The sequence below is a fragment of the Anas platyrhynchos genome, chromosome 3, assembly GCF_047663525.1.
Source record: "Anas platyrhynchos isolate ZD024472 breed Pekin duck chromosome 3, IASCAAS_PekinDuck_T2T, whole genome shotgun sequence".
Classification (NCBI taxonomy): domain Eukaryota; kingdom Metazoa; phylum Chordata; class Aves; order Anseriformes; family Anatidae; genus Anas; species Anas platyrhynchos.
Window position 1 is genome coordinate 56,213,005 of NC_092589.1, and position 24,468 is coordinate 56,237,472.

General features: G+C 39.3%; 1 long non-coding RNA gene across 10 annotated transcripts in view; it reads right to left on the minus strand.

The window, feature by feature from the left end:
- The window catches only part of LOC106016692 (uncharacterized), a 255,490-nt gene that overhangs the window by 52,423 nt on the left and 178,599 nt on the right, over positions 1-24,468 (minus strand). For 9 of the 10 annotated variants that reach the window (XR_011808324.1, XR_011808331.1, XR_011808328.1 and 6 more), the window contains 4 exons: positions 11,441-11,612; positions 10,743-10,821; positions 9,949-10,043; positions 8,764-8,825 (listed from right to left, as the gene is read on the minus strand). This is a non-coding gene — a long non-coding RNA (uncharacterized lncRNA). Of the gene's footprint in view, positions 1-8,763; positions 8,826-9,948; positions 10,044-10,742; positions 10,862-11,440; positions 11,613-24,468 lie in introns of all 10 variants that reach the window. The other variant, XR_011808325.1, reaches the window with a different exon arrangement.

The window sequence follows — 24,468 nt, forward strand, 5'->3', positions numbered from 1 at the left end:
TATCATTTCAAATTGGGGGCTATCTGCATGTCTGGGCTGGAGTTTGTATACACAAGGTGTAAATAGCTACCAATTTTTTCTGAAAATCTGCCTCCTATTGAAGTTTGTGTTCACTTTTCTGCAGTTCTATACCTAGCATAAGCTAAGCAAGGTCAGACAAGGTCAATGCTGGAGTAACAGCCTTTAAGGTAAACCTGCCTGATAAAGAAAACAGTATTGGCAGTTCTAGATGTGATGGACCTTTTTGTAATTGGTGTTGATAAAGCAAGAGAGCCAGGGTTATCAGAAAAAGGGGTATCAGAAAAGTTTCTGTACTGCTAGAGGACCCATTATTTAGAAAATTTGGAAAACAGAAGGTTTCTTGACCGCTTCTGATAATAAAAAAGCCCTTGGTGTGTAGAGGGGACAGTTATGATTTAATGAGAGCAATCACATTTTTCCTGCCCCGTGATGCTAGTAGTGCTGTACAGCTCATCACCATTTGTGAGTCACTACCTCCATTCCAGTTCATCTGCTTTTCTTGTAAAATTCCCTCTCAGGTCTATCCCAAAACTGTTGTGTGGCAATGCAGAAAACGATTAGAAGAGTTGCCACATTACACTGTATCTCCGGCCATGCCCCAGCAATGGATAATGTGGTCTACACACATTCCTTTCAGTCTGCCAAGGCTCAAGTATCATTAGAACAGGGATGGGGTAAAAATCACTAACCAAAAGGGGGATGTTGTGAGAAATGCATTTGCCCTTTAATGTTGAAAGTCTAATACAATATGCATGTTGAATTCTAAAACTATTCCATCATGTACACAGATTCTCTTTCTCTACTTTTTCCTGCTGCTATTCATTTTAGTATAAATCACGACAACCTGAAATCATATTCTTGTTTACTGCCTTATTCTCCTCCATCCACCCTACCTCCCCACTTTCCTTTCTAAGCTGCTTGAAAACATTCAGTTACCCAGCCCTGGAGGTGAAACTACTCAGAGAACTTCAAGGTTATGAAATGCAAAAGCTTGGCTTTTATTTGTTTCACAGTCTGAGAAAGCAGTGCACAGGATGAAAACCTCCATTGTACAGTTCTGCTAACACATAAAGGAAGCTTTAACTGAGTTTTAAAAGCAAGTGTATTTTTACAGAATTAGGAAAAACAAAAACCTCCACAACAATGTTGAACAAATAACAATGGTGTTTATATCTAAATAGTTTAAAAGTTAAAAAAAAAAAAAAAAAAAACAGTGGACAAAGCAGATAAACAACATTCAGGGCACTACTGCTATGTTTGATAGAAAAGCAAAACCATTGGTGAGAATTAAGTTCTCACTGCAGAGAGGGAGCAGCATTTGAAGTTATCAAAGAGAGAGGTCTTGATGTCAAAAAGAAAGAGGAATCTTGGTTTAAAGGATGGTTAAAGTTTTCACTTTGGAATGATCTGAATTTTGAAAAGTCATCCAAAAGACATAGAGAACAAACCAAGGATCTCAAGAGTTAATAGGTTTAAAAAAAAAAAAAAAAAAAGTAATTGTTGTAATCTGAGCAATGCAATGGATAGGAATGTTTTAGGGAGCTGGACTTAGAGATCTGATGTCTTTTGTCTTGAATAGCTGTTTAAGTAATTAGGACTCCCACTTTTCTTTATAAGTCTTGTAACTGTTTGCTCAGACATTGCAAATGAAATTAAAATAAAAACTGCATTTTTCTCTTTGCCTGGGTGTTGCCTGAAAAGCAATACATATTTATGTGTGCACAGTTGTCAACATGTTACACTGCACTTGTTAGCACTATCCATATTCAGTGATACGGATGCACAATTACAAAGCACAAGTACTTACGCTCTCTCTTGAAGATGTACAATAGGAAGTTGCCTGAAATACTACTATAGCTATTGCACCCAAGTGCATTTTTATGCAGCCCTCTTTGCCAGCAATTTGTCCTTGTGCTCTAAGAGTGACAACAGTTAGATGCACTGAGGTGTGCCAGAAATCATACCCTATTAAAATACAGACAAGCTGTAAATGGAGTCAGAGCCTGTTGGTCCCAGTCTCTGTAATACACCTCTTGCAAGCTGACCTTGACTCCTGGGGGCACTCAGCCCTCTGAGGGCTGCAAAAATGTTAAGCAGTATCAATGCCCATGGGAAATCATTTTGCAAACATATTACTTGCAATTGCCACCTTAATACTCAGCTTCCCCTGGTGCTGGGGTCCCCAGGCATGGGCTGCCTGTGCTTTCTCAGTGCAAGCTGCTGGCAGCACAAAGTGCTCTCTGGGAGCACAGCCATCCTCAGGAGGTGTCTGCTGGGTCTCCCACAATGCAGGCAATAAATTGTAATGGCCCGTGAGGGGTAGATGTGCCAGCTGCTGTGCTCAGACCTGGGTGCAGACCCTGAACTGCTCCCACACATCGGGTTTGGATCAGGGCATAATAAAAACAAAAGCACAAAGCACCGCACTGATGTAACTTGTGACAGGGAGGATGTAAAATGGCTGCCAGCAACAGCAGAGGATGAGGCTGGAGCCAGGATACAGTAAAATATTTGTAGTAGCCCCAGAAAGCAAGTGAGCTGACTTTCAGAGGATGCAAAAGGGCTGTATATCTGTGCGTATGTGTTATGGTGTATGCGCCTGTTCATTTTTAGTGAAATCATGTACTTCCATCATTTCCTTGACGGCTTGATTTCGGGAGGATTTCCTGATAATTTGTGCCAAATGAAACTTCCTTTAGTTATCTCCCTGCTGTATCTTCTGATAACTTGCCCTGTTTTCTAGCTCCAGTCATGGCTGATGAAACTAGATTAAGGTTCCAAAATTACACTGCAGTGAATCAAAGCTACAGAAAATAGCAAGGAAGAATTAAATATTGTCCCTGCGCTGTGCTTCAGCCAAACTGAATCCAAATCACTGAGGAAGCAGAGCCCTCAAAAAGCTGTTCTTAAGGTGAGTGGGGGAAACGTTATTTTCCCCACATGTAGTGGTTTCAGTCAGAATGGAAAGTGGAAGTCTTGGTCTATTTTGAGACAGTCTGTTTTCCTCATATTCCCAACTAGCTGGAAGAGGGAAGCTTTGTAAGCACATGAAAATCTCTTTTTGCATGACTGCCAGCCTAGAGAGACTTGGGAGAAGAACCACACTTTATCTGCCCTGTGGGAAATACAGAAAAATGCCAAGGAGGTGAAGAAAAGTGCTCAGACTTCACCTAGTTAATTCTAACCAGATTTAGGCTGTGTTTATGTCTAGCAAGGAAATTAAGTTTCTTGGATTAAACTGCTGGGTTGGTTGCTGATTCAGAAAACACTGACATAGTTACACACCTCCATCTACATGGTGCTACACAGTGCCTTGTGGAGATACACTAGGAAGCTCTAGGTGAACTAATATAATCACCAGAAACAATATTCCCAGCTAAGAACAACTCTCACCCTGTGAGTAGCTAACCTTCCTGGCAAATAAAGCCCTGCTATTTGGTGCAGGGCTCAGAAGACACCCAAGCATCCCCACATTGCTCCCTTAAGCTATAACAGAGTCCAGAACTTCCCACATTAACTGCTGTGGGGAAATCACTTTTTCTGTCCATGCTCTTACCAAATAAGCTTCTAGGAACATGTGGGAGTGATGAGAACCTTTACTTTCCCTGGAAAGCCATAAAATAACTTTGCCTGCTGGTTGGTGCTTGCACTCTTCTGGTAAGGGCCCATCTGGCGTGACCACCAAACTATTGTGTTCAGACAATCCAGGGCTTAAGGTTTCTGAACTGGTATTAACACCCATTGTCAGTGCTATTTTTGGATTCTCTCCATGTAGCTATTATTGGCTTAAGGATTTAGATTAAGCATTTTAAAATACCTCAGGGAACTGGTAGAGAGAGGTTAGCACAAAAATCAATTGCTGAAGGGGATGTGAAATCTCTGCTCCTGGTGACTCTTATGAACAGGCTGCACAAATGTCTTTCAAGGTCAGCTTAGGTGTAGTGGTCCCTGTCTGCATGACCTCTTGAGGTGCTACAGCAGTAACTGATACCAAAGCTCATAGTGCTTGTACATGTGCCAGCATAGCTCACCAGTTTGGTCATAGCAGCAGTGAATACATTTTTTTTGAAGAACAGCAGTTCTCAGGCCAAGCCAACTCATTCAGTTTGGAGCCTAAGCAGCAATGAACTGAATACCTCTGGCAATTTGAAAAAACCTTAACACCTACTTGGAGTAGCTGTGAGGCATTCTTGTCTGTTCCTGGCAAGCCACCTGCCCTGAGGGCACTGGGATAGGTATGAGGAAACAGCATAATCACAGTCTCTGGGAGTGTTATCCCACCTTCCCTTCAGCCACTCAGGCAGTTTTGACCAAACAGGGAAGTCCTGCCAACTATCCTGAAAGATTTTTAAATGGATTATATCCATCTGACAAAAGTTACTCCTGTGCAGTGGTACAGCATGAGGGATGTCTGGGGCAGGTCTACCTATTCAGGCTATCTTTGGAATACAGTTGAGTTTAGGATAAGGGTGGTATCCAAAAACTAAAGTCTTAAACTCCATTTTCTCCAAATTTTACACTGTTATCAGGAAATAAATCCCTCTTAGATTGGGGGTAGAAGTGAAAAGCTGGCAGGTCACTATCTTCATTGCTGTGCCTGAGATACAAATTCACTCAGTTACTGCGTAACTCTGAGTGACACAGAGGGCATCATAGGCCAGAGACCAACTCAAAAGTGAGAGAATCATATAACTTCTGGTAAGAGTTACAATACGCATGATCTCGCTACTGATATGCTTAGAGAGAACAGAGGGGACAGAGGTTCTGTGACAAGTTCTTACTTTATTTTTGCCACAATACTGGTAAGGCCAAGGCTTTCCTATAGCTCTTTCCTTATGTAACTGCATTATTCACTTAATACTGACCACTATTTTCCTAACACCACCTTTTTTCTACTGTTTCTAATGGAGGAAAATATTTTTGCCATCATGTTATGTCCAATGGAGTTAACAAGTCCCTTAGGCCACAGCAAATCCTCTTTCTGTTTTGTGGGGCATCTAGCACAGCTTTTGGCAGGCAGAAAGAGCAATGCTTCTCCATATGGCCAAGCCTTTCCTGCCACCTGTACTCCAGGAACACATTTGTCTGACACAGCGTCCTGGTGAGATTTCAATGAAAACACAGGCATGTCATACAGTCAAGCCCACAGCGTCCAGGTTTGGTTTGGCTCACTAATATCCAGCTGTTTCCAAACAATTCCTGTTCATTCAGAGCCATCCTGGACCTTCTAACAGAGTTCTTGGTAAAAGCAAGTTAAAAATGCTTAGAAAAATTCTTTGTATGTATACAGCATACTCCAGGTTAACTAGTAGGAAGAAGGTCCTTGGAAATATTCAATTACAGTTTCCTACTGTCCCATGATAGGAGCATTGTACACTACAAACATTTCATATGTACTAGTCTCATTGAGTGGTTTTGATAATATTTCAAGAAAAGAACAGCTAAGTTCTGATTCAGATTGAGCTTTCCTACAGATAGAGAACACTCACAGTTGGGATTCTGGTCCATACTTATCTCGAGGCTTTTCAGCTATGAAATCTACTTAGATCAGTAGGACATCTTAGCAATTGTTAGTCACTAATTTCTTCTTTTCCAGTCCATTCCATTTCTATCGCTGTATTGAGTCAATTCCTACTCTAGTATAATAACTTCCTAAGTGAAATAACACTCATGAACAAGCTCGCAGCTTGTTCCAAAGCTGGAATTAAAATGAGACTAGGGTAACACTGTACTTGCAGGGGATGGCTGGAAGAAGAAGAGCCAGCTGTGAAGAAGTAACTTTATATAGGAACAGTTCTTTGCAGTCACATTAGTAAATGAAACTACGTTTGTTTCAAAGGATTTGTGAAAGAGATAGTGAGGAATATAGAGTAAGGAAATGAGTGAGATTCAGGACTGAAGACAGGTCAAGAGACCAAGGAAAATGAAGAGTGGTGCCACTGTTGACTATACGTATATACCCCTACCCATGTAACATCACATCCTGGTGGATCACAGCACTTCAAAAGCTTAAAATGTCAAGAGATTTTAGAGATTTCCCACAACCTAGCTTCCAGTGGATCCAAAATTAATGTTACACATGCTAACTCACTCCAGTGAAGTTTAGCAGTATGAAACAGTATTGCAAGTGGCAGTTGGTGAAATGTAACAGCTGCTCAAACTTTCTGCTTTAAGATCCATGATTAACTCTTCTTTATTAGAGTTTGGTGAAGTTGCATATTTTTTATTACCATATTTCTTGCATATTTTCAAATCCAGCAAATCTGGTAGAAAATATGTGAGTTTGAAGAGTACAATATGTCTGCACAAAATTAGAATCTGTTTCTCCTCCAGGTTTTCCCTCCTTCAAATTTGTGCCATGTTCTGCGTCATCAAAAGCATTAACAATGACCATTAAGTAATTCCTTTTACTCAGAACTTGTCAACAGTGGATGACAATTCAGAGTTTAGTGGCAAGAAACTCATGTAAATCCCTTAAAATCTTTGTCTGTGAGAAAGTGAAAGACATTCCTCATGCTTGTCCTGCTCAACATGTAAATGAGAGAAGGAACATTTACAGCAGTATGAAATCTTTTATGTTGATTGTTTAGCTTTAATATTCGATAGTTGATTGTTTTCTTCTTGTAAAGTTATCTCAGGATACCTCCTATAAGAGAAGGACCTTGGAAAATTTCCCACCCAAATATGTTGTATTGGTAAATATACTTCAGACATCCCAGTATAATGACAGAATGACAAAATTCTGAACCTCTAACTATCTCCTTATTTCTGATACAAATGAAATAGCTTCTTTTCTCCTCAGTTAGCCTCTCAACACTTTTTATTCCCGCTATTTTAAAGCTTTTGTTGTCATTCTTGTCTTTCTGACATGATACACATACTTACCCCAGCTTGGTAGCATTTCTGTTGGATTGGGAAAAGTCTGAGAGCATCTTTGGCTTTACTAATTGAGCCTAAGAAACCCAGCATGCCAGGTACTTCTCAGAACAGAGAATTTTCACTGCTTCCAGGATTAGACCACGCCAATCTCAGCATCCTCAAACAGCATCTGCAATTGGTATGTAAAAATCTATCATGGAAAGCTGCATGCTGGAGCAATTTGTGTCTCCATGTGCCATATGTTTAAGTGAAACTGTGTGACAATCACAGCAGCACACTGTCCAGAAGTCATAAGCAGTTAACAAAATGCAACATGATTGTTGGCAGGCCTGCTGGTCTGGGTCATGCAGCCAAAGCTGAATTTATAAAACAGGGTAAACAGGGGATGGGAAGAGAGGAAAGGCAACTGGCATTTGAAACCACACACTATCCTGATAGGAATGCTCTTCAACTGCCTGCCACTTTTGCATTTCCATTTCTTTTTACCTGACTGGCCCCAACAGGGACTCATCTATCTGTCCCTCCACCACAGCATAGCTCTTGAAGGCTGAGGCATGATTAGATAGGGATACTCCTAAGATTTACTCAGAAGTAGTCCCCAAGTGCAGGAGATTCCTAGGATGCTAGATGTCCACACCAAAAGCAGCTGATACCTTCTACAAAGGAGACAAAAGGGGATTTACAGGAAAAGTGTAGCCTCTTTCCAATAAGGAGTCCTGGGTCACATTTTCATGTGGTGACACATGGTGGCATGCAGTTTCACAGCCCCCCATCTAGCCCATACTGAGTTGCCCCTACAGAAGTCAGGGTCTATCTTCCTATGCTGGGCAAAAAGTGCGTTTGATGGGGCTCTGATCTCTGCCAAAGAAAGGAGTGGATTGGGTGTTTTATGCAGGGAGGAGGGAGATGTTTGTGCTCAGGCAGCAATTATCCCCTGAAATCCTGAACCTGACGGTTGCTGCTCCAGGGCAGCCAACTCTGCTTCCTGCATCTGGCTGCTTAATACTGCAAAGGTGATGAAACCTGAAGGGAGCCACTGAACAGGTGGTAATTATGACTGACACAATGACGGCTTGTGCAGACATGTAACCGTGGAACAAAACACCGCAGTTAGCTAACAAGAGATCGGTATAAGGTATTTCACTGGCACTGTCTCCCGTCTGACACTTTTGAAATTGGAGGGAAAAAAAAACATTGTGAGCTTCAGCATTCAGAGACATAATAGGCCAGACAAGCTGAGGGTGGAACGCCAACATCTGTCCCTTTCAGAATGATTATAGCAGGCTCTGTTTCCATGTTGATTCCTGCAAAACTGCTTTTCTTACTCACAGTTTTTTCCTTCATAAATGTCTCTTAGGGGTTATCTCCCTGTGATGCAGTTGACTACACTACACCTCCATCTCTCTCAAGCACACAATTTTCTGAACAGATTCACATAACCGTAGGGAAGCATGTGTGTACCCAGACCCATATTATTAAAAGATTCACTTTCCATTCTTTTATCTAGGGGGATAGAGAGGCTTTCTTGAGTAATTATGCTTTTATATAGAGGGTTGAGGAAAGGACACTGGGACATCCTGTTCAATCAATGCATCTTTGGAACTTCTTCAAATGTTAATAGAAAAAAAAAAAAAAAATCCCTGCCCAGTACAAATATCTGAGATAAACCAGAAATCTCCTAGGTTTCTATGATAATAATAGTAACTAGGAAACAGGAGAATAAGGAATCAAAATCACCACTAACTGCACAGGCACTGAGCTATAGACCTCTTTTCTTTCCCTTTTTTTGAAGTGAAACATGGAACTATCCTAGCAGAAGACATGCTTTTAATCACATATGAAACAGGAGAATGAAATTCATACCTGAAGTAGGAATTAGTCAGAGTAGGAACGTGAATTGGATGAGAGCTCTAACAGCACACCTGCTGAGAAAAGCAGGAGAAAAGATTTCTATCACCCCAGTGTAAAAAAGAGACAAAAATTTCCACTCTGTTTTTGAAAATCTTATGCAATGGAAGTTTTATCAGAAGTGGTGCAATTGCACAAAAAATGTCCATCTCAATCCATCAACACGTTTTAATGAAAAACACTTTTGTCAGAAATTTTCCAACCAATTCCTGATCCTGCCAACGGTACATTTGCTTTCCATGGAAAGAAACTCCATGGAGTACTCTTCTCCAAAGTATTCTGCTGGAATTACTCATTTATTCACCTCTTACACATCCTTTTCATCTCTGGACTTTTTTTCACATAGAAAAATGGAAAATCTTTGCCTTATCCAGTAGCCATAACATTCTTTGGAAAGAACCTCCTAATCCCCCAGACCCACCCATCAGAAATTGTTGAGTAAAAGCTTGAACACTGTATTAAACATATAACAGACATATAAAAATCATCCATATTACTAGTCTTTCTCAGAGCCATTGCAGATTGATCTGATATTTTATCTCACCCTGTCCCACTCATGATTTTTTCTATGCTTCTCTAAAGAGCTAACTGCAGCTCAATGACCACACCTTTAAACCTGCCCATAGAGGTCCTGTGATGCGAAGTCAGCATGCTTACAAAGTCAACAACAGCTTTTTAAAAAGTGGATGGCAAATACTTAATTTTTATGCAACTACACATTATTGTTCCATGACCAGTGCTTTTGTCTGCTTGATTTCATTCAGAAGATGCACATATGTTCCAGATTTGGGGCTAATAATTATAGTGATATATTGTTTGGGAAAAAAAAATCCAATTTATATTTTTTCAATTATTTCACTGTGTTGAAAGAACATGATTCATCCACCTTTGCTTCTGAGGCCAGAGAGTGGCCTGTGGAAAGCAGTTATTGTATAAATAAACATATAGAGTTGTGTTTGTGTCCCTCTGTGGCACATACAGACATTGGTTACTAGTCATTTATTTCTCCTGCTGTGTAAAACATTGAACACTGAGAATTAACTAAAAGCAGATTTTCTTTTTCTGGATTTTAATAGAGAAAAAATAACAATCATGCCTTTAGGGCTGCTTTCTAAATTCTACTTTGGATTCAATTCTTACCTAAATCTTGTTTAAATGTATTAGGCTGCCACTCCATCTAGTATAGCATCCTGTCTTGGGCAGTGGCCAGTGCTTTCAAGAAGAGCTTTAGATGCCTGTGGGAGAAAGAGGTGGTAGGAAATTAGCCAGGTGTATGATCAGGAACAGGAAGGGACACACTGCTAAAGTTATTTCCTTTTACTCAGAGCTCTTCTTACATCACCTGGAGCAGGCAATATAATAGCAGGTGAATGTAATGTAAAGTCCTGGCACACAGAACACTGGAAATTCAATGCCATGGGAGAGACAGTGGAATATGTCTTATTCCATAATAAATGCAGAGTAAGCCTGAACATGCGAAAGGGCAACAGAATCTGCTGTTCTAGATTGTCCTTTAAGAGAAAATAGATCATCACACATAAATGGAACTGCAATATAAGAGCTTTAGCTCTGCTTCAGAGAAGCTAGGTCTGCTTCCTAGTTCTGATCAATGGTTGCTGAAATGGCAAGTGCATCAATACTTAATGATGTCATGTCACTGGACAAATAACCATTGAGTTGCAGAATAACTGAGGTGTGAAGGGACCTCCAGAGGTCTGTGGCTCAACCTTCTGCTCAAAGCATGGCCAACTTCAAAGAACAGAGACAGTATTAAAGAATAGACAATAACTTGTGTCCTGCCTTATCCCATGAACCAGAATCAGCCTCAGCATGGATGGGGAGACCTAAGAGGGTCAACATGGAGCACCTTGAGGAGCACAGATCCACAGTGATGGGCATTATACAGGTTTATAGACATCACAAATTGGACATACCTGTAAGAAAACACTTCATGAGCTTGGCTGCAACTCACAGGTGCATTGCTTCTCCAATCAGGAAGGACAGGAAACATACCTATCACAGGAGCCAAATGGACATTATATGTAGTGCACCACTAAAAACAAAGATGGATTTTATTATTATTATTTATGCATATTTTGGATGAATTTTAATCACATCATCAAATTCTTTATTATAAAAATGAATTTATCTTCCCCTCTTTTTTAATAATATAAACTGATGTTGTTACATAATCCTAAAATTCCACAGTAGGGTGGTTATATGTATACTCTGCATATATAATGTATCAGAGATCACAAATTAATCACCAGAAGTCAGTGACATCTGAAAGTGGGCAGGGAATCCTAACAGGCCCCCAAGAGGATGTCTAAGGAGATACTTTGGCAGAAAACTGTGCTGACTTCCTATAAAAAGAGTGCAGTGTAGTTAATTTTAACCACATATTATGCCTAATTAACTCATTATGCAAATATGTACATAATAAGCCACTATCATCCAAGGACCCCAAAATCCAACAACCATGTTCTGAAAGGTCACATCCTAAACCTTTAATGCAGAGTGAGGGAAAGGAAAAAAGAGTCAGGAAAATGAGAAAAAAAAAAAAAAAATCAAACAAAAGGTTTTACTGCTGGAAAGAACAACAGCAGGAGCTTTTCAAAACACAACCACTTACCTTTTTAAAGAAAATAAATATGTAGTCTATTCTGACTCTTCAGCTGTGCTTGTTCTGTCTCTTTTTCCCAAGCCTACTTATCTCCTTTCATTTCTCTCCGTTACTTCTCTCTTTCAATGTTTTCAGCACGATTTTTTCCCTTTCTGTCTGGACCAGCTGAAACCTTGAAGACCTTGAAAGAAGGATGACAGAGTTGTAGACCAAAGAGAGATCAGAGAGTCACAGAAGGCAGAGATGGGCAGCTAGCTCAGGGGGAAGAATTAGACTAGAAATGGGGAGGGCTTGCTTGGGGTTTCTACCTGGCAACAGGTTATTAAAAAAGGAAGAAAATAATATAATAATTATAACAACAACAACAACAACAATAATAACAATAATAATAATAGTAAAGGATTCTGACTTTCACTGCATTTGTCCTAGTAAGAAAAGTGCTAGAGTGCTAAAAGACTTGATCACAGTAATGTCAGATAATCACTTTAGGGAATGCACTGGAAAATCAAATCCAGCAAACACAGGTTGTTTGCCTAAATGTGCATACGAACACATCTCCCACTCACCCTTGAAAAGGAGACTCTCACCTTTTTGCAAGGGCCTGGACTACCTGTTAAGAACACCCAACCTTTCTGCTTTTCTTTTATTCCTCTTGCTTTGTGGAAAAGAACCAGCGGAGTCAGCTCATACTTGTCAGGTCCATGTATTCTTAAATGGACAAATAACTCTACTACCAGCCTCCTTCTGCTGCTACTGGCTTTAGTGAGCAGCTCTTCAAGTCCTTTATCACACAGCCCCACATAGTTTTGGCACTGTTCAGTGGGAGGGTTTTCTGTGCTATATTTCCAGTTACCTTATATATTTTGCTCCAAGTTTCTCAAGCCTATAATATATGTTGACTATCCTACTTACTCTGCAGTCTTACCAGAATAATGGAGATAATGTTTCATATGTCCAATGAAGCTTGTCTGGCATCATATACCATCCAAACCAGATTTTGAATTGTATTTCCATTGGAGATGATACCATCACACTTTTGACCTACTTATAGATACAGGCCCAAATCTTATCTGCCAGATCCATCTGCGATTCCCGCTCCTGTTTCTCTGTATATTTATGTTCATGTGTTCCCTCTGCATTCCTCAGAGCACAATAAATCCTGCCTGCCAACCCCTTCGTCACCTCTGCCTCAAAAAGGATTGCTTCAAGGTCAAGCAGTTCCCTTGTAATGTACAGTTTAACCTGATTTGTGGAGGCAAAGCTTTGAAATTTTTAAAATAAGACTAAGGTAAAGTAAAGCTTGCAAATGAAACTCTGACGGTAAGCTGGAGTATTTCCCTCTCCAAAGAGTTCGAGCAGAGGGCACTGTGCCATCTGAAGCCATAAGAGCTGGAATTGTGTTATTTATTACTCTACACTTAAGATATGCCTCAAGTAGAAAAGAAAACAAATGCTGACAACAGAAAGTGATCAACCCCCCTATCCACGTAAATCATCAGGGGAGAGGTGAAGGGACAAAATCTCTCCCAGTCTGTCTGCCAATTCACACCAGCGAATACAGACATTAAAGCCAGGCAGATTTAAAATCTTTCATCTGAGAAATCAAAAGGACAAATTCAGGATGAAAGCCTTAAAAGTATCAAGATACAAAAATATTCTATAATATTTGCCAGTATTCACCTGGATTTGTCTACAATGTAAGTGCTGCTCCACTGCTGAAGTGTTGGCTATTGTATTGAGACAGCAGCAATGAAAATCCTTGACAAAATGTTAAGATGAGGATTTAAGACTTGGATGTAAAACACAAATGCTAACACATAGGTGCCCTATACACATTGTCCTTAGCTACCTCCATCAGTAACAGTGGATGGTTTATGCTTAAAATAAAAGTGCAGTAAACATGCTGAAGTGATATAGCCCCCTTGTAGCCCCTATCATAAAGAGCTAATAATATGTAATGCTATGGCAAAGGTCAGTACAATCTCAACAGTACTGCAGGTATAAAAAATACCATATTGTTAAACTTGGTACAAAATCCAAATATTCAAAAACCTTTTGCCAGACTCCACAATATCATGCAAATAGGAAAAAAAAATAATATTTTTTATATTCTTTGTTTTAGATTCTTTTCATTCCTTAACAGAATCACATTTACAACTTTCTTCTATAAAATAAAAAACACTTTTTAAAAACAAAGTGCTTCAGTTTACATATACTCACCCGACTCTATGAGTAAAGCTTTAAAATAAATAAATAAATAACTACATTGATAAAATTCCAAAGATCATGAGAAAGGGCATACGAACACATCAGAACTAAGTTGAAAAGATTCCTTGAAAAGGCTACGATTCCAGCAAGTTCCACTTAGCATTAACTAAATGGATTAAAAACTGTCAATCAACTAAAGATCTAGGAACAGATGCCCATACTGTATATATATATTTTTTTATTTTAATGAATAGTTCCAGTGATAAATAACAGATTTCCCTATTTATAGAAAACTGGTGCTACAGGAATATCAGATTGTGCTATTACACCCCCACATGCATACCAGTTTTCTATATGGAAATTTGATAATTACAAGAATTGTTGCTTTTAGAGATCTGAAAACAACAAAAAGAAATGGATTTCTGTTATTGCTAAAAAGCAAAAAAGCTACCTATCTATTTGATATTTTTTAGTTAATCTGGAATATGAGGATATCTGTTTAACCAGAGGCATAATTTGAAGACTAAGGTGAGATCATAAAAACAAAACAAAAAAAAACAAAAAACATATGAAGAATGTACTAAACTGTTTTGTTGTTGTTGTTGTTTTTCTTTGATACTTTCTACCTTCCAAGAAAGAAAAATCAGGAAAGTTTGTAGAGGTAAAAATGAGACAAACCAAATATCCTTGTAATTTTCAAATTTTCAGGTTTGTTAGCCTTCCTCACACATTTCAAAAAATGTGTCATGGTATTTACCAATATGATAAAAAAGCACCTAAAAACTAACATCTCACTGTGTTAGGAAAGCTGCCCAAAAGAACAAGTACTGAAATATCATGTAAAATTCATGTGCTAAGAAAAATTCCATTCAGACTGAGTCACAGAGCCTCATGCTGTATTTGTAAAATTCTCAAACATGATATGAGAGCATTATTGCCTTCAGGCTTGTTATTTCATCCCCTGGACACACACAGAAGCATATCATCCTTTCATAGGATTGATCAGCAAATATCCTCCAGAGCAGTTAGATAAGAAGGCATTCCCTTCTGTTAGCTGTAGGTTTTTGCTGTGTTGCATTTATTACTGTGGTGTGAAAGTCTCCCACTGAGTGCAATACCTTTAAACACGTCTTTGGGTTTTTTGTTGTTCTTGGGCACTTTGCCAAGTGGCGTGTTGTGTTATTTACCTTGGAAAAGAATTGTTGCAGCATAATTTATTTTGGTCTGGGCAGAAATTAGCTATGGAAGAAGTTCTAAGACCTGCTTTCTCATTATCAGCAGGTCTTCCATCTGCTTAATTAGAAGAGCAAATATTTGGAAATCTGAAATCCTGCAGCAATGTCTCAGATAACATTTCTTTGTTGCAAGATCTGAAAAGTGATCACTGATAATTGTTGATTGTGCTCTGTGTGACTGTAATTACATGGCATTGATCTGATGTTCAGACACCACAGTGATGAGCTTAATATAAGAACCTAAGTAGACTAGATACAATTAGACTAATAATCACTGAGAAGAGCAAGTTTAAAAGGGCAGAGGGAAATCACAAACAAATGTGAATGACTGAAAGGGAAAAAAATGCTGAATATTTTATCCAGCAAAGTCTATTCAGCCATTTCAGTTGCTGATCCAATAACGAACACTTACCTCTTTTTGTGATCAAAAACTCGACTATTTCAATTTAATTCCTTTCCTGCCTGTAAAAATAAAGGAAACTTGGCAAACCTGCTATGAACTAAGCAGGTAAAGCATCAAGCTTTCAGCTTGGGCAGCCATCCAAGTACGGAAAGGATTGTCCCTAAATACCAAGGGACGATCTGATCAACAGGGTAGAGAGGTGAGAAAGCAGGAGGCAAATGTGAGAAGGGAGAACTCATTTCCACAAGAATGTCTGCTTGGCACTGGATAAAGTATTTTCGCATTAGCATTTAGCACACCAGCCACACAGCTGTAAAAGGGTAGAAATCTGAGAAGGAGATGAGATAAAAGGGGAATATTGCTTCTTAAGTGGGCTGTGAACTTTCTTGCTCTAATTGATCTCTTACCATCCTACGCAAAGGGAAGCAACTGGCATGTTCTGCAGACAGATCGTTAATAGTGTGTACACAGGAAAACCTCTCTACCCCTCACTGCAACTGATGAAAATTGGATGTACCCCCAGGCCAGCATGGGCACAACTGTTCTTGTTTTAAGGGGAAGGGGACTCAGATGCTGATGGCACAGTGACAAAATAGCCACCTGGCACGTGGGCTAGCCACATGGTTGGAGCCTCCGCTAACAGCCTCTTCTCCTCGTACTGTACCATAAGGGAAGGAACAACTTCAGTTCAGTTGACAGGGAGGAAAAACTTTTTATTCAAATGCTTTTTTCCAGGATCATCAGACCAATACATTCAGCAACTCCTACATCCAGCTTCATCCAGCTTCTGGCACCTTAAGGGTCTCAGAAACATCCCCAAACAATTGTCTGTGGTAGGAGTAAAGGGTGGCTGAGGAAGAACAGAGCAACCAGGGAAGGTGTGGCTGTGCCTGCAAAGGCTGAAAGACTTCAGGAAGGCATAGGCTGGGGAAAGGGGGAATAGACTTCTGTCAGAGCAGATGAAATGACTGGAAAATAATCTTTTGGGCAGGAGGCTTTTGGAGTCACTCATGAAATGTTAAAAGAGCTTTTTTTTTTTTTTCTCCCTGGGTTGGAAAACATTAAGAAACAACATGGTCAGGAATTTGGACTTGGTGCCAAAAATGCTGATTTAGCTCCTTTCTAGGAAGCTGCCCCACTGGACTAGGACTCAAACCTGCACAGAGCCTGGTGCAGGCAGATCAAGTCCAGAGAAGGAGGCATCCCTCCAATCAGCTCACCAGAGCAGGCTCAGTGGAACATCTTTGTCAAATCAAAAGCATACCAACTTTCTACAATTTAAATTCACAAACAACTTAAAAGAATTGTTCAGTAAATAATTTCACATAACAAGTGAATTTGAGAAAGCAGCAATCTGTTTTAGAATAATTTGTGAAGAGATAAGAGGAAAAAAATTGTTGAATAAATTATCCATTATAAATTATTCTCCCACCTGCACTTCCAACCATCCTGTTTCAGTTTCTGCTGTTACTTTCTCCCTGTTCCAAAGCACAAGGAATATTCAACTTTCATGTGCTCAGCAGTAGGCAGAATACAAAACTGTATAAATAATACAAACTCAGCTCATATTTTGTTCAGTGCTCAGTGGCTTTTTGCTTCTCCTTCCGATGTTTTTCTACCTTGTGTCTTTTTTCTTGTCAGGTTCAAATTCACGACCTCTGTCTCAGCACACATGTTGTATAGCAAAGAAAAGAATGACAACAAAGAATAAAAATTAAAAAAAAATACTTTGACACTGCCATTAGGCAGCACTTTTCATTTGTGAATTTGAAGTGATTTGCAAAGGCAGGTGTGTTTCATTATGCCCAGCTTCACAGATGAAGAATCTAAGGCACTGCATGTATGCATGTATGTTACAAAATCTTCCTTTCACTTCAAAGGAACCAAGTTTTGCCCTGAAAGGCTCCCTGTCCTTTCAATGTGAGGCAGTCAACAGCTCTGCCATGCCACAGAGCTCTGGGCAGAGGAGCCAGGCTCACTCTGGACTGGAAGCGCCAGAGCCATGTCAACCTGCTACCACACCTGCACTCATTAGAAGCGCTGCTAATTAGCTTGACACAGCAACATGCTGCCATAGCTATATTGCTTCCAGGACCCAATTAGTATCTCTGCAAGGTACAGCAGTAGACAATGTCAACAACACCGCCTGTTCAGAGATGGTCTGATAGTGCCTGCTGAGGTCAGTGTTCATGGCCAGATATGCCCAAGATAGGCCATGTCAATCCTAAATCTCCCAATATTTGCTCCTGTGTTGGACTTGCTGAATTACGAAGTTTTCCCCACCCCAAAGGCAGGATACTGCAAATACAAATGCACTTTTCTTTGAACTCAAACAATAATTATATTCACTACAAATACACTCCACAAGGAAATGTGTTTGCTGTGGACAAGTTTACACACTTCAATTCAGTCCCATGATTTATCCCAAACGTACTTTAGAAATCTGCAGTGAGCTAATACAGAGGCATGTCAGCTGAAGCCAGAAAGCATAAAATCCCCCTTCCCTGCCATCTTTTCATTATGCAATGAAACAACAGGTTTCTACATCTGCCCAGGGGAAAGGATTCTGCAAGGTGTACCTGGGCAAGTAATACTGATTTGCTCTCTGATAAGAAATGTCTTTATTGCACCAACACTACCTGAAGAGTCAAGTTTGAGGTGAGGTCTAGGGAGCTGATTGAAGCATGAACTGGAGATGCTTTGCGGACTTTATTGATGAATTTTGCTTGCCTTTTCTTCTTGCTTTCTTTGTGGTGTCCCTGTAAGACATGCTCTCATGACCAGTACTAGTCACAGCCTTCACAAGAACGCAGACTGCAGTCACCCTGACTTCTTAAGAGTTTGTATTAGAGCTACATGAAAATAGTAGTTCTCCAGCCTGCAAATCTATGAAGCTAGCTTTTGTTCCAGGGCAGTCACCCTATGCAGATCCCATGGACCTCTAAAGCCACTATTAAGATGTGATTCTATTAAAATTCACCAGGGCAGAGTCATAGAAACTCATTTTCTGTTTTGTTTTGTTTTGTTTTTCTCCAGCTGTTATCCAGACAAATATATGGATTTGGTTTTGATTCCCCAAGACGCTTATCTTCAGCACAAACCAGAAAGGATGAGCAGAGCAACCCAAGGCTCAAAATGGACAGGGTTGGCTCTGTTGCATCCCAGATGACAGTGGGGATTTCAGCATCAGTTCCTCTTATGGTCTGTCTTTGCCCACAGCTGTGAAGTCCTATTGCTCCAGGGAGGAGATGTCCTGTGTGATGCAGTCCCCATGTAAGACCAGCTGTTGAACTGCTCAGAAGCTGCAGTTTACCCCCACCTCTTTTCATTACCTCTACATTTGGACCTTCAGGTTACGCTGATGATCTGGATGGCTGCTGTAAATGTACCTTTGTATATAATTTATTTATGAAAATATTTAACTTATAATTTATCAGAATCTCGGATATCTTTTCTTCTCTTTAAATTATCTTTATAGGAGAGTCCAGGACTGAAAAGAGAGCTCGGGCCTCACTTGGTGTTCCAGTCTTGCTGTTGTTCAAATTCAAATTAGTGAAATCAGTGGGGAAATATTCCAATGAAACTAAGCACATCTGCAAGTGTTGGCTGGATCAGGCCACCCCAGGGCTGAGAGATCATCTCAATTTTCTCATGTTGAGCATGGAATCTTATACTCCGCTTCTGAGAGAGCTGCAGAAGAGAAACAAATTTTCACCTAATTAGATTTAAAATGCACTTCTGACTCATTTGCAGGCTTAAAATTACAAGTGAACTTGCAGCAACATTGTGTTGTCAATGTGGCTTCTGAATGTGTGTTTTTACTGTTTACAAAAGCCTTTTCAGCTCACCTTTAAGAAATCTTCTCTTGATTCCATTTCCTTTTCTAATTACAATCCCATTTCCTTAGTAAGTCCTTGAAAAAGCTTCCCCCATGCCTCTAATCATCTCTCCAGTTATAATCTTCAAAATTGTGTTCCATCCAGTTTTCAATTTGGCAGTGCCCAAAGACAGATCTCCATGTGGTTAACAACCTTTTATTTGCTGCCAGTTAGGGCTGAGGTTTTTCTTCTTCCTTTTTTTGTGCTTCAGTGATGTACTTGATGCTATTTAATACATCCTTCTTCGGCATACTTTTGTTATACAGTTACTTGCTTTATCTCGGACTCTTGGGTTTTCTTTTTTTTTGCTGTTCATTTGTTTCTGTTTGTTTGTTTGTTTTTGATGAGTGCAAAGTTATTCATTGCAGAATACTGTAATCCAGTCTTTCCCCTTCATTTCCTTCATATTCCTTCAAGGCCTGATCTGAGGCACAAAGAATATTTTATTCTGGCCTTGATCCATATATATAAGAAAATACTTTTCAGGACTAAAGTTTCTGCTGAAAATAAGATTAATAACATTAAAATTAACTAAACTATGCTGATTTAGACTGCAAGGGGTTTGGTCCCCATTAATCTCATATGGAGACATTCAGATGCCTGCCACATTTAAAAGAAAACTTTCTGTCCAGTCACCAGGATATCATGGGTCTGGTGCCAAGCTTATCTCCTGAACTGTTCTTCTTGGTGGGCCTCTCTCTTCAAGCACATGAACAGAACCAGGAGCCCAAGGCAGATCTCTGCATTCCCCATTGCTGCAGGTAACTTCCAGGTAGGTGTGACACACTAAGCATCACGGCAAGTGAGCCCTTCTGCAGAGCTTGCCAGAAAAAAGTTGGACCGTAATGGAACTAGGAAGGGACAGCGCATTTTGCAAACAACTAGGAACAGAATTTCTTCCTTTCTCCCACCTCATCAGATTGCAATTTGTTTCTTTGCCCAGCCAGTTTCTAAGCATGTGGAGCATAAGCATGTTATGTCAGATTCAAGGAAATAAGAAAAAGAATGATGGACAGAAAATTAACTGTGTTCTTTCTCTGATCACTTGGAACAAAATGCAAAGATGATTTTTTGCACTTATTTCCCCTGGAAAGGCAGGCACTGCCATGCTAGTTTTCTAGGAACCAGCTACAGAATGCAGACCAGGGTGCAGCTGTTCCCTGCACGCCTCAGACTGTAACATCTGCAGAGCAGTTCAGCTTTCTGGCTGCTGGCCATGAACTTGTAGCTCTGTCTGAGACTATCCTATGGCACTGCTTAGGTCCAGTGATCCAGATGTGCCTGCTGTTGTCAGGTAATGTTCTTGCCTACACAGGTGCCTAAAGCCCCGTCAGCAATATGCAAACAACCCTGCCCCAGGGGACAAGAAGCAGTATCAACCATTTGCTATTTTATATGTAATAATAACATTTGACAACTTCAGAACTGTGTGAGCAAGTAAGCATCTGAAGTAGAGGGCAAATTCATTGCAATTTTCTCTCCTTGAGTATCTTCCCGTGGGAGGGAACTTTTTGAGAGGCTGTGTTCATTTTCCTGTGACTATGGAGAACAATAGAAACCAGAATGATCTTTACAGAGCCCCCACCTCCTTAGTGACATTAGTTAGCATGTGGAGAGTTACACTGTGGACAGGAGAAAGACACATAAAGACTCCAAAGGATAGCTCCTGCTTTTCTGTTCTGAAATTACTCCTTATAGCCTGCAAGGTACATCTCAGTGGGCAGGAAGATGCTATATACAGCCTTCTTATACATATATATATAAACAGCAAGGACACAGGTGTGCTTCTGTTCCTTTCTGTCACTGGATTATGCTTTTTGAATTTTCAGGGGTGGCTTGATAATCTCATTCTTGAATTGTAGATGAGAGCTGCAAGGTTTCTCTGCCACATCTGAAAGAAAAGAGATCACTTTCTCCTGAAAGTATGCGTATGCTGCCATGTTCTTATTGCTTTTTGGTACTTTTATATCTTATTTAGGCACACAAATTAAGAGACATTCATCCATTTTATCTCTGCAATTTTTTTTTAGAGTGAGAGCCACTTTTCAGAGATACCAGTATTGGAGTGAGAAATACTAGCATTTTTGTGTGTGAGGAGCAGAAGTGTCCAATTCCCTCCCCTGTAAAAAATGCATGGAAAATATTTACAATGAGGAGATACATTTCAGTCAATGGAGCATTGCTACAAGCACTGAAGCTTGATTGAGCATCTCATGTAGGTGAAACTTTAGTTTTAAAGGATTAGATGCCATTAGAACACATAAAGAACCTGAAAAATCTGACAGAGAGAAATGGAAATTAACCAATATCTTGCAATAGCCTTGAAATTTGCCCTGAAATTTGCATTTTTTTGAGATTTGTCCGCATTGTTTGTAGACATTATCAGTAAATATCACTTAAGGTGTGCTGCTTCTATTTAATTATACAAAGTATAAAATAGAATAACTGATAAAGTAAAATAAATAGGTACACACACATAAATATGTGTAAATATGCATCTGTACACACACATACATGCTAAATTATTCATGAAGAAGGTTACATGCACAACAGTCCAAGAATGCTACGGAGTTGCTGAATATTTCTCAGTATTATTATATCGTCTCCATGAAAAGTTTTCTTAACCACCATACGCCCCTCTAATACCTTCACTTATTTTTCCTTTCTCTGATTAGAAATTACAAATAGAACCCCAAGACATAAGATATCTACTGTAAATAAAATACATAAATACATAAATAAATGTGCAATACCTATATTTAAAAAACAAACAAACAACAACAAAACTGGCCATTCTTATTTGCCATAATTTAGAGTAAAAGCAACACTGCTAAAAAAATCTTTTGCTTGGTGGCTATGATATAGGGTGCTTTTCTACATTATCAGTCAGGAAAGAGCATCCTCTGTCTTCTTACATCTCTGTAAATCAGAAATAATGATGTAAAAATTGGGAGATTAAAACCCTCCTGACAAAAGAGCAAAACCCATGGATTTGAAGGCAAAACACCAATGACTGCATACGTCATGGCTAAAAGAGACTTTTACAGACACTGAAAATTCTTTGCTCTCTCCCACCCACAAAATGCAGACACTTTCCTTTCTGGGTTTATTTTCCCCCACTATTTTACCTAAGCTGTCACTTCTGTTAAACTGTTCATTGTGAAAGTTAAGCTGTCTCTAGAGATCCATCCAGACTGCTGCCTTCTACAAGTTTCCCAAAGATAAAAAGAAAGCTATGGTACAGATTACTAATGTCTTCCTACCTCACAACAGTTGCTCCGAAACACAAAGAGGCACCTGAGTTCCTTTTAGTTTTGTCCTTGCCATTTCTCAAGGACTTGGAGTTTAACTTCTCTGGATTTCAGGCCAGTACAGATTGACATAAAAGTCCCCGCTATTTCTCTCAAAACTGCCCTTTCTTTTAATCTCTTTCTTCTATCTTCTCTGTCTTCTTTCAGAACGTCAAGCCCATTTCTTCAAATCTGCTTGTTCCAGATATCCTGATCAAGTGTCAGCTGAAGCCCAGGCAATTATCAGACAATATCAGATCAATGTTGTTCTGACATCATTATGCCCAGTGTAAAACTGAAACAGACATTATTGGTGTTGGCTCTTCCTACTATTAGAAATCTCATTGCATATTGACGGACATAAGTGTGTCTGCACAGTGTATGGATATCCACTCTGCATCAGAATTTACCAAGTGAGGAGTCTTTCCAAAGACTATTAAAATGCGCCTCTCTGCCTTTGTTCTTCTCTCAAACTCTTGGTAGACAACAACTGCTACTCCAAGAGGCCTCCAGGACATATTATACTCCTAACTCATCAAGGACAGTTTACATCTGTACTTTTTCCCTTCCAAAGGTTAAAAATTTAAAATTACTTAAATTACAACACGTACATCCAATTATCAATTAGTGTGTCCTCATTTATTTCATATGTCTTTGAAACATCCATGGGTTTCCCCCAGTGGATCTTTGCTTGATCCTTTCCATTGATGTTGTCTGTCTTATGGGTTCCTTGAAAGCCACTGTTTTCTACTCAACTTTGATATTTGGCATCTGTCTCCTCCCACCTTGGGAAGACCCGGCGCCTCCTCTTGGTCCAGCAGATCAGTGCTGCTTGCTCTGTTAATAACTTCATCAGAGAGACAAACTCCTCATGACAGCGGTATTTTGTGCCATTAAATATTTTGTCATTAAATGCAGCCTAGCTGTCTTGGATTGCAAAGATTTCTTTCCTGTCATTTGTTAATACAGTACATTCTGTATTCATTTTTTTTTTTTTTCACAGCAGTTAGACATCCCTTACTTTAACATTGACTATGCTCTTAGAGAGTCTTAATCCAAGTTTGCTGCAGAACAAGTTTCAACTTCCAGAGCACTGTTCTGTAATTATAAAAATCTGAAAAGGGGTACTAGTGGAAATTACGAGATTGTTTAAGTGTTTTTCCCACAAGGTTGTTAGGTAATGGATATTATGAATCTGAAGTAATGTGTTTAAAACTCCCCTTATAATAAATAAATAAATAAATAGATAGATAGATAAATAAATAAATAAATAAAATTTATTGCCTAATAAGCAAATTGTAGTCTGTTATTGTTTGTGTGCTATGGCAGACAAATACTATCTTTATATGTGAAATCACACATTCAACAGTTGACTCCTGCAGCAATGTTATTTCTAGATACCAGGAATAATGATCTGGAAAAAAAAAAAAAAAGTATCATTTTTTTACACCAAACATAAAAATATTTTATTCAGCTGTGGACCATGAATCTTGAGTTTCTGGGATTACCATCATGGCTGTTTTTTTTGTTTGTTTGTTTGTTTGTTTGTTTTTTAATATCCAAACATTTCTGAGATTAACTTTTTTTCTTTCTCTGGATACTTTGTCTGCACTAATCCACAGTTAATGTTTACAAATATAAAGTAGTACACTTAGCATTTACTTCATACACGAATATCATGCATGAATTCTGTTTATGTAAACTTGATTCAAAGTTTTGCAAAGTTGTACTAAGCAACTGAATGCTCAGAAAATATACCCTGTATTATATAAAATACTATTTCACTATTACTTAAGGACCAACAAGTGCTGCCCAGTCACTCAGATACATAGTTTGTATTACGTACTGCAATGTTTTATCTAGTATTTTGGCTTTCTGAAGTGGCAGGTCTGTACAGTGACATTCTGCCTGAGAAGGTAAAAATTTCTTAATAATTTTTACATGCACATCATACTCATGTGTCTGTACTGCTTCAGTTCCATTGAAACCTCTGAACGGAATGTCTGCTCTGTGTAAGTCTTTT